The 9,420-nt window shown below is 35.2% G+C and overlaps 1 pseudogene; it reads left to right on the top strand.

Annotated features, from left to right (window-relative positions):
- The first annotated feature begins 1,419 nt into the window (after window positions 1–1,419).
- On the top strand, window positions 1,420–3,093 carry LOC101966609 (rab GDP dissociation inhibitor beta pseudogene; annotated as a pseudogene).
- Window positions 3,094–9,420: the final 6,327 nt, after the last annotated feature.

Below are 9,420 nucleotides of genomic sequence, written 5' to 3'. Positions count from 1 at the left end.
CAATGTGTTTTGTAAGTCTCTTAGCTTGTCCTTTTCACTCCAAACTTCTTTACATCTGCTGAGTCATTGGGGTGAGTCATTTATAATTTTCCTCAGAGATCTGAGTCTCTGGGAAGAAAAATAAAGGAGAAGGGTAAAGGTGGCCCAGGTTTTATATTCGTTTATCCTTCTTGTTAAACTCTATGGCTTCAGAATAGAGAGGAGGGTAGAGAAGTAAGTTGGCTATAAATATAGTTTAGCAGAGCAAGATTTTATCTACTAAATCATGACTTCTGAACAAAAGGACAAGTCATAAAAAAAAATAGACAAGATATATCTCATGGCCCAGGGAAAGGACTTGGTTAGAAGGAGGAAGTTTAAATGATTAAGATATCTTCAAATGGAATTGGCTGGTGGGAGCAGGAGTCTGGTACAGAAGGATAAAACTGTGTCTGTGGGGGATTATTCATGGCAGAGAGAGAAGCAGTCCGGGGGGTGGTGGTGGTGGTGTATTAGTTTCAAATGAAACTGCAGTGAAATGATTTGGAAATAAAATGTATCCTTTCAGATGCCTATCTTCTAACATTCAGACTGTGGAACATAAAACATCGTGCTAAGTGTGCTAACAATGAATAAAACTGTTATTCAATTAAGCAAATAACTATTGATCATCATGCACAGTACAGTAAAAAGGAATTTAAGAACATTAAAGACAAATGCTGGTTTTGGGAAAAAAAAGGGAAGATTAAAAATGTGTTAGGAAGAAAATACAAATAACTTATATGAAGCAGAATGCCATCATTTTTGAGCAAAAAATTATCGGATTAGAATTGAACTGAGGAATATTAATTCACCAGTGATAGCCAGAATGGGTTGAAATATGGAGAGGGGCAGTAGAGAAGCCAGAGAAATAAGAATGGAAAAACAAAACAAACCCTTGATTTGCCCAATAGGGATATAATTGATTTTAGGAATTAAATAAGGTGGTCAGCAAACTTTCTGTAAAAGACCAGGATAGTGAATATTCTTGGCATGCCATGTGGTCTCTGTATTGTGCAAGTAGCCATAGGCTAATAAAAATTGATCTACAAAATCCGGTAGTAGGTCTGAATTGGTTCATGGACTAGTTTTCCAATATCTGAATTGAGCAAAGGAATTTTAAAGTCAATTGCTATTGAAAATATAAAATCTCTAAGACCTATTACTAATTGTCAAAAGCTAAGTCATTCCTCTCTGCCCTCCCTCCCGCCCTGCCCAGCTCAGCTCTTCCAGTCTGAAGTGGAGGCTGGCCTCACCTCCTTGTTAGATCCTTTTTACCTCTCCTCTGCTCTTCTCTTGGGCCCAAAACGACCTGAACACCTTACAGCCTTCTTATGATGGCCACAGAGCCTCTGAGCTTTCTCTGTTCCTAGATGTCAATCCTTGCCCTGCCCCCCATGAATGAGGAGTAGAAGTAACCCTCTGGGCATTGGCCTGACGGAATGTATTCTGTCTGGTATTTTGTCAGTGAATGCAAAGAAGGTTCTTCATATGGATCGAAACCCATATTATGGAGGAGAAAGTGCATCTATAACTCCACTGGAAGATTTATACAAAAGATTTAAATTACCAGGACCTCCACCAACATCAATGGGGAGAGGAAGAGACTGGAATGTTGATTTAATTCCCAAGTTTTTTATGGCCAACAGTCAGCTGGTTAAGATGCTACTTTACACAGAGGTCACTAGCTACCTAGATTTCAAAGTGACTGAAGAGAGCTTTGTTTATAAGGGAGGAAAAATCTGCAAGGTTCCTTCCACTCAAGCAGAAGCCCTGGTATCTAGTTTAATGGGACTATTTGAAAAATGTCGCTTCAGAAAATTCCTAGTGTATGTTGCCAACTTTGATGAAAAAGATCCTAGAACTTTTGAGGATATCCATCCTAAGAAGACCACAATGCGAGATGTGTACAAGAAATTTGATTTGGGCCAAGATGTTATAGATTTTACTGGTCATACTCTTGCACTTTATAGAACTGATGACTATTTATATCAACCATGTTGTGAAACCATTAATAGAATTAAACTTTACCGTTAGTCTTTGGCAAGATATGGCAAAAGCCCATACCTTTATCCACTTTATGGCCTTGGAGAATTGCCACAAGGATTTACAACGCTGAGTGCTATTTATGGAGGTACTTATATGTTGAATAAACCAATCAAATAAATCATTGTGCAAAATGGAAAAGTGGTTGGTGTAAAGTCTGAAAGAGAGATTGCTCGCTGTAAGCAGCTCATCTGGGACCCCAGCTATGTAAAAGATCGAGTAGAAAAAGTGGGCCTGGTCATCAGAGTTTTATGCATCCTCAGCCACCCCATCAAGGACACCAACGATGCCAACTCCTGTCAGATGATTATTCCACAGAACCAAGTCAATCGAAAGTCTGATATCTATGTTTGCATGATCTCCTCTGCACACAATGTGGCAGTGCAAGGAAAGTACATGGCCATTGTCAGTACAACTGTGGAAACCAAGGAACCTGAAAAAGAAATCAGACCAGCTTTGGAGCTCTTGGAGCCAATTGAACAAAAATTTGTTAGCATCAGACCTTCTTGTACCAAAATATTTGGGAGAAGAGAGCCAGATCTTTATTTCCTGCACATATTATGCCACAACTCACTTTGAGACAACCTGTGATGACATTAAAGACATCTATAGGAGGATGACAGGATATGAGTTTGATTTTGAGGAAATGAAGCACAAGAAAAATGACATCTGTGGGGGAAGACTAACAATAGTACGTGTTAATATCTAATTACGACAAATATAAAATTTGACAAATAATGCATATTGTATGAAATCAAATTTGTAAGGCCTGCTTTTGTAATAAGAATGGAGAGATTGAAGAGCATTGTACTAGTAAATATTGTTCCCCTTCATCTTTCTAATATCATGTATTAACTTGTTTTCTTGGAGTGGCTATTCAGAATTGACCAGTTACCACATTCTGTTCAATTTAACTGGACTGGCTTTTTTTTTTTTCCTAGTGAAGGAGCAGTTTTAAACATTGTGATATCAATATAGAAAACTTGATACAGTATTTGTATCTTTTAATCAGAGTAGACTTTGCATTTGTGTGCTTCTGCTGCTCAAGAACTGGATTCATAGTGTGTGTGCCATCTCGACATTAAGGAGATTCTAAATTGAATATTCCCTATAACTACATTTTGTGTTAAGTATTATAGCAGGGCCCAAATACCATAGCCAAAAGTTTGGTTTATGTGAACATAAACTTCTAACCAAACTCCAGACTTAGGGATTCACTTGGAGGAAGCCAATATGTCATGTTTTAATCTAATAAAATTGATGAGAGAAGGGGAAAGGAACCTATCATTAAAAAGCAGGTAAAATGTGGAGCATCTTTTGTATCACAGGTGTGGTTTCTTCAATGGACCATGCTGCAGTGCAGTATGGATTTGACAGAGCCTCTACTTCAATGATGTCTATCCCCAAATGGCTCCAAATGATTTCTGTACTGAAAAAAAAAAAGGCAAACTTTTGGGGAAAAAAAAGCTAAGCCATAATAAGGACATAATAGATGTGATCTTTAGGAACAATGAACAATTCATCACTTACTAATCTTATTTAAAACAGAATTAGGATTTCCATAATCAACAATAGCAGACTAACTTGATATTATAAAAAAGTTTTGTGTGTGCATGCATGTATGCACAGTGAAGAGCTATCAACCCGGTGAGGGCCTTTAAAATACAGAGAAGATTAAAATACTTGGCACAAAACAGAGTGGCACAAAAGAGAGAGGTAAATGGAATTAATATGTTCAATGATCCTTTCACTGTTCAGCAATTGGCAAAAACAGATTTGAATTATATTTAATTATCATTGAAAGAATAGAAGATGGACATATTTTATATCTAGGGAGCTAACAGAAGGGAATATTGAATAATAACAAGCATTGAGAAAAAAGAAATATAGAACAAATGGAGAAAGAACAGTAATGGTAGATTTAAGTCAAATAACTTTCATTAGTTATATCAAATGTAAATAGACTATACTAGAAAATAATGATGTTCCAACTGGTCTAACAGGATTAAAAAGGAATAAATTCAAGCTGTGTGTGGGGCACATGCCTGTGATCCCAGTAACTTGGGATGATGAGCCCCGAGGATCCCAATATGAGGCCCACATGGACAATTTATCCAGATCCTGTCTTAAAATAAAAATTCTCTCTAAACTACTTATGTGAGTAGTTGTAAAACTTTGCATGAATTCATCTTAGGTAAGTATATAAATAAAAGAGTTTTTTTCCTCTAGTTTTTTAAGATGTGCAGTTTTTTCCATGTAATTAACGTTTGTATTCTATATTTTAGAACAATTGTACATTTTTTAAAATGAGAAAAAGAGTTACTTATTTGAAACTATAATTTTCCTTTCTAAAATGTCACCTTTTGCTTTTGGTTTCTTATTCAAAGATGATAATTTAGTGGTTTAATCAGTCCTGACATACTGATCTTTGAAAAGGGACTTGATTTCAAATCAGTAATCACCATAAATACTTAAATGATATCATGATATGTAAGTTTTTCTTTTATTAAATATTGCTTTAGTTGTAGATGGACATAATATCTTTATTTATTTATTTTTATGTAGTGCTGAGGATCAAACCCAGTGTCTCACATGTGTGAGGCAGGTGCTCTACACGTGAGCTATAGCCCCAGCCCATGATATGTGTGCTTTTTTGTTATTTGGTATAAATGAATGTGTCTACTTAATAATTTGTCAATAAATAAGTTTGAATTTCTTAAACTATGTTGAAGGTAAACTCAAAGAAATGATTACATCGTTTTTAGAATTCAAATTCTACTTTTGAATAAAAAATTATGAATTCAAAAAGTAGAAAATGGTCTTTGTAAATTACATTAATTTTATTATGGAGGCTTATAATTCACCTTTAAACAAGTTGGTTTAATGATTTTTATTCTGTAGAAAGAAGCTAATAAAAATTCCTTATAGTAAATAGGCTGGGGATGGAGCTCAGTAGGAGAGTGTTTGTTTGGCATGGGTTGAATCCCCAGCACGAAAGAAAGAAAGAAAGAAAGAAAGAAAGGAAGGAAGGAAGGAAGGAAGGAAGGAAGGAAGGAAGGAAGGAAGGAAGGAAGGAAGGAAGGAAGAAGGAAGGAAGATAGGAAGGAAGGAAGGAAGGAAGGAAGGAAGGAAAGAAAGAAAGAAAGAAAGAAAGAAAGAAAATATGTTGTTTACAAAAGAGGCATCTTGGATATAACACTACAGGTAATACTCCAAGTAAAATGATATAACAGGTATCTTGCAGACTATAAAAAAGTAAGCTGGTGTAGCTATACTAACATGAGACAAAATAAAAGTATGCTTTGATAAATATAATTAGAAATTAAGAAAAGAAGAATATCTCATAATGATATAAGTCAAATCACCAGGAAATTATGACTTTCTTAAATTTGCAGATGCCATATAAAATAGCCTCAAAAATTGCAAAAATAAATGATGGATGTATACACAATAACTAGGAAATTTAATATCTCTCTTTGGAACTGATAGAATGAACATAGAACTATCTGGGAGGATATACAATATTTGATCCATATGGGTAAAAATAGTGTTTGGGGAAGAGCAATGATGTCTAATCTAGTGAACTACTTGACGAAGTTTTTCACAACTGATGAATTTAGGCAGCATTAATGAAAAACTGGGAGAATTTCAGCAAATAAAATAACCCAATGATTTTGAGTGAGTTCTCTAATGCCAAAATTATGTTCTATGTGATTTAAATTGTTAATATCTATTTCCAGTGATAGAATCATAGTTAAGAGTCTTTTAATGGTTTAAAACATGAAACTAAGTTTGTGAGATAAAATTTTAATTGGCATACTTTAAAAGTCCTCGATGTCATTTGTTTTAGTAACATTATTTGGCATTTTAAAAAGAGGAGACATAGCCAGTTGCTGTGGCACATGTCTGTAATCCCCAGTGATTTGGGAAGCTAAGGTAGGAGAATTGAAAGTTTGAGGCCAGCCTGGGCAACTTCGTGAGACCCAGTTTCAAAAAATAAAAAGAGCTGGGAATATGAATCAGTGGTAAAGCACCCCTGGGTTTAATCCCCCACCTAAATAAACTAATTAATTAAAAGCAAAATAAAGACAATGAGACAAATTATAAAGTGCATAAATCTCAATGAACTTTTACCCGTGTAGTCTGGTCCTAGAATATTTCTAGCATCCTGGAAAGCCCCTCATGCCCCTTTCCAGTGAATACCGCCCTCCACAGAGGTAACAATATTTTGCCTTTTATTTTCATTAATATTATATACCTATTAACATAGATGTGTTCTTGAATGTCATGTAAATGGAATTGTACATATGTCCTTTTCTGTGTTTGGTATCTTTCTTTCAATAGGGTTTGTGAGAGAAAAAAAGCTTGTTAGGATATTAATTGAAACTGTGTTGATTGTTTAGATCAACTGAGTATTGACAAAACACAGTGTGACTTCCAATTCATGAACATGTTATTTCTATAGGTCTTCATTAACTTATTTCAGAAAGGTTTTCTTTCATTAGATTTATTCTATTATGTAAATATATATATGTATATATATACATATATATATACTTATTCTACTATGTAAATATATTTATGCTACTATATAAATATATTGCAAAAATTGTATATTCTGTTGTTTGTTGCTAGTATACAGAAATTCAGTTAAGTTTGTATGATGACTTTGTATTCAGTGACCTTTTCTAATTCATTTATTGATTAGAATTGTAAATTACTTTCAATTTTTAGTCATATATGTGAGGGTAAAAACATTTTTTCTTCTTATCTCTTTAGCTTTTATTTCTATGGCTTCCTTTATTTCATTGGCTAGGCCTCCTGTACACTATTGAAAAGAAGTGATGATAGGGAACATCGTTCTCCTTTTCCCCAATCAAAGAAAAACACACATTATTTCTCCTAAATGTGATGTTAGCTACAAGAATATTATTTTTTAGAAAAGTTTTCAGAAAAAGAATATAGGCAAACTTACTTGATAAATAATCATATGAACGGGATTAAATCTGGAAGAGTTATATAGCTGCTTTTCTATTATTTATTTGAAATAATTTATTCTTAGATTATAAAGAACAAAATGCAGAAGATGGAAAGTAAAAAAAAATGGCTTATTTTGTGCTGTTTGGAGCATATATTGAATATTTAGCAATAAGCTACATTTTAGAGAGAACACTGACCAAGTGGAGTGACTGCTTAGAAAGAGGAAATGAGGATACTAAGGGTTTTGCAAACCATCTAGGATAAGGAATTATTGAAAGAATGTGGGTAGGCTGGACATTCAGTGTGTCAGGTAGAAAAGGAAATAAAATTGGGTGCATCACAATGATGGAAATAGGATGAGAAGGTGAAAGTCACAATGAGTAAATAGCACCGAATATAAGAAATACTGTTATAATAATTAGAATTTTCTGATAATGGAAATAGCCTTGTCTTGGGAATGAGTAGTTGTAGAATAATTGGTAATGTTCCAGCACAGCTTGGATGGTGTTGATGGGCTTCCTGCCATTGGCAAGAGGTGGTGCTACTTGACTTCTTTATTGGGAAGGAAGTCATACGACAATTTTTTGAATTGACTCAAATATTACAGCTGTGATTCTGTAGAAAACCTTTATAGGAAATATGTTCTCTCTCCCTTTTACATTTGAAAGATGTGCCTGAAATCTGAATTCAGATAGTGTTCAAAAATAAGTACATCTTCCATTGAATTGTTGACATTTGATCTGTAGGACCCAGAAAGATTCTAAGGAAATGTGTCCACATAAGGAAGTAATAAAACATTAAATGACTGGCTTAGAAAAAAGAGAAAATAGCCTTAATTTTACTTCAATCATGTTCTCTTTTCTGTTGCCTCAAAAATAGTAATATTCTCAAGAAAGTTTTTAAAATATATATATTTTTTAGTCCATGATAACATGATTGTTCAAAGATGGCTAAAGGTGGGAATCTGGACCCAGACCAATTGCTCAACTTAAAGCTCTGGCTTTCTGACCTTGGTCAAGTTCTTTATAAACTCTAAGAAACCACACTTTTCCCCTCTGCAAGATGAAGATGACCATGGGTTATCTAAAGGACTGTTGAGGAGTTGAAGGGTGCGGGGAAGTCTTACAAAGCGCTTAGCCTTTTTCTTGCTCATTGAATGGTCTAAGAAACTTAGGTTTCCCTAAGAGTTAGCTAGTCTTGTAGGAAAAATATTTCTTTGAGGCAATCAGTACTCCACACATGTAGAACTTAATCACATAGTTTGAAAAGATAGTAAAGAGAATAATAAAATATTATACAACCATCTAGTAGTTTTCTTAGGATTTGAGTGTTAGGAAAATGCTGATTAACCCACAATCTTCAGATGACAGTTAGGATTGTGCATCTCCCTTTTTCTGTATCCCTCTCCTCCTTATCTTTGCTGAAGCTAGGAATTTTCAAGCACATTTGCGTAAAGAAGTAGGAGCTGCCACCCGGAACTTCACGGGAACTTCTGATGGAACTCACATGCTTAATTTCCATACTGATATTGAGGAAAGGAAATATTAAATATAAATGCTGCTAGTAAAACATCAACAGTAATACTCATATACTACACAGTACTCATAGACTACATCCCCTGCCCCCATAATACACAGGCACAAACATGCTGACATAAACCAGGCTTCCGTTCTGAGGAGTCAAAGAAAGAAAAAATGAAGGAAAATATGTATCTAACATTTATTGATGATTGCTTTATAAATTGGGTGTCCTTACATTTTCTTACATGGAGGTGAGCACCTCAGGGAATTATAAAGGGTGCTGGGTATCAGTATGGACCAGGATTTGAGTTGCTTCTAGAATTCCTTATCTCATAGCAACTCAGAGTGAAATTGCCATGGCAAAAGGGAACCTAGCTGAATAAGTAGGGCAGTGTTTGGACAGCATTTCGCTAGCATTACTGAGAGCTAGCATTTCTCAGGAACACCGAGTTCCTCCCACCCCACCTGCAGGTGGCTGCCTATGGCTTCCTTACAATTGGTGGACTGATGGAGTTGGTATGCTTGCTGTGAGGGGGTGGACATTATTACTGCAGAACTCCTTCTCCTGCAATGCCTTTGCTATTGAGTAATGTTTTCTGTAGATGATTTCTGCACTAATGAGGGCTCATTTTACTCACCAGAGGTTTGCTAGATTTTAAGGATTCCAGAAAGCATTGCCATGGAGAAGCTGCTATGCTTGGCAGCCAAAGCCCCTCTCCACCTCTGTCACTGCTTCCTGAGAAGAAATGTTCTGTTTTTCAGTTAAATGCTGAATGCTTCTCCCTGGTTAGCATTTGATTTTGGACTTGGGTCCTGAAATGAAAATCTAGATGGATCATAGAGAGAGAAACTGTCC

The sequence above is a fragment of the Ictidomys tridecemlineatus genome, chromosome 12 (assembly GCF_052094955.1).
Source record: "Ictidomys tridecemlineatus isolate mIctTri1 chromosome 12, mIctTri1.hap1, whole genome shotgun sequence".
In the NCBI taxonomy this organism is placed as follows: Eukaryota; Metazoa; Chordata; class Mammalia; order Rodentia; family Sciuridae; genus Ictidomys; species Ictidomys tridecemlineatus.
The sequence above is the reverse complement of the archived record's forward strand: the minus strand, read 5'-3'. Positions and strand labels throughout refer to the sequence as shown.